The following is a 1,503-nucleotide window of genomic DNA, read 5'->3' on the forward strand; positions in this document are numbered from 1 at the left end:
GCCCGCCCGCGAGAAGCGAAACCAAAAGATCTCCGCGCGCGCGTCGGGAAGACGCCGTTGGCCAGGTTGGCTTTGTGCAGAGCTGCATGCGGTCCCCCCGCCGTCCCCCGCCACGCGCCACCCTCCCAGCCCATCCCCGTCCTGCCTTTGCCCCAAACCGCCTTCCCATCCGTCCGTCCATCCTCCTTCCAACCCCCCAGTCCCCTCTGGATGTAGGTGCAAAAGCCATATATTGTCCGCAGCCTTTTCTAGAGTTAGGTGTTTTAACCACTGGCTTTTAACTCTCGATCTTGCTAGAAATACGTGCGCAGGTGGAAATCTAGCGACGCCGCTCAATCTGTATTCAAAGAGAGAAGGAAAAACTCCACGGGGTGAAAAGAAAAAGAAAAACAAAAAAGGAAAAAAAAAAAAAGGAGAATTTAAATAAAATATATTTTTCTAATGTGCGTGCGGAGCGGACGTGGGCAGCGCTGCTAGGGCTGGGGGGGGGTCCCGCTCCCCGTTTCTTTGCATGGAGGTGGGCGAAGGTGTTTATAGGGAGCAGCTGCCCTGTTTTTAACTCTTCCCTTGACAAATGGCTGGAGGTTTTCCAGGAGAGTGGGTGAGCCCCGTCCCGGCAGCTGGAATGGAGCTGACCCACACTCCTCCGCTCGCGGCGGCCCCCGGGGCTGCCTACCTCGGTCAGAACAAATCCTCAGGTCAATCCAGCTATTAAAGGAGAGTTTTTCTTGCTATTCTGCCTTCCCGTGTGTTTGTGGGGCCGCCCGAGCGCCCCAGCTCCCCCCACCCCATCCCAGACCGGGGGCTGGATGTCCCCCAGGGATGCAACCGGCCGATGGCTCCTCCACCCCCAGCTTCAATCACATTAATGCTGTTCCCGCATCTTAACCCACTGACAACACAACCAAAGCGGCTCCTTCTTGGGACTTTTATTGCCTTTATAGTGTCCTTAAAGACAGGTTTATTCCGGTCCGTGGTGGGAGCGGGGGAGATTTACTGTGGGCTTTATTCCCGTTGCCTCCCATCCTTCCTCGGCTCCAGAGCAAGAGCAGATTCGGTGCAATTTATTCCTTTTCTCTTGGCCGATCGCTGCCTTATCTGGAGTTGGTGAAATCCCCCCCCCCTTTTTTTTTTTTTTTTTTTTTTTTTTTTTCGCCGGGGGGGGGGGGGGCGCGGGATTAGTTCTGACAGGCATCATCTGAGGAAGGGGCAGCATTCCCTTCCGCCCCCCTCGGAAGTAATTAAACCCCCAAAAGCCAATTAATCTCCGAGATAAAACAATTAAGAGACGGCATTGCGTGCAGCCAACATGCTCAGCATCTTGGGCTGGGGTTTATTAAGTGGAAGGGGAGGTGTGGGGAGCAGGGACGGGGGCTGCCCCCAGCAGAGGGACCCCCCCAGCAGAGGGACCCCCCCGCATCCGCACGGCCCGGGGGGACATCACTGCCTCCCCCAAACCCCTTCACAGCAAAAGGACAGAGGGAACTCCCCGAGCACCAGCAG

This window comes from Charadrius vociferus, unplaced genomic scaffold, assembly GCF_000708025.1.
Source record: "Charadrius vociferus isolate BGI_N301 unplaced genomic scaffold, ASM70802v2 scaffold332, whole genome shotgun sequence".
NCBI lineage: Eukaryota > Metazoa > Chordata > Aves > Charadriiformes > Charadriidae > Charadrius > Charadrius vociferus.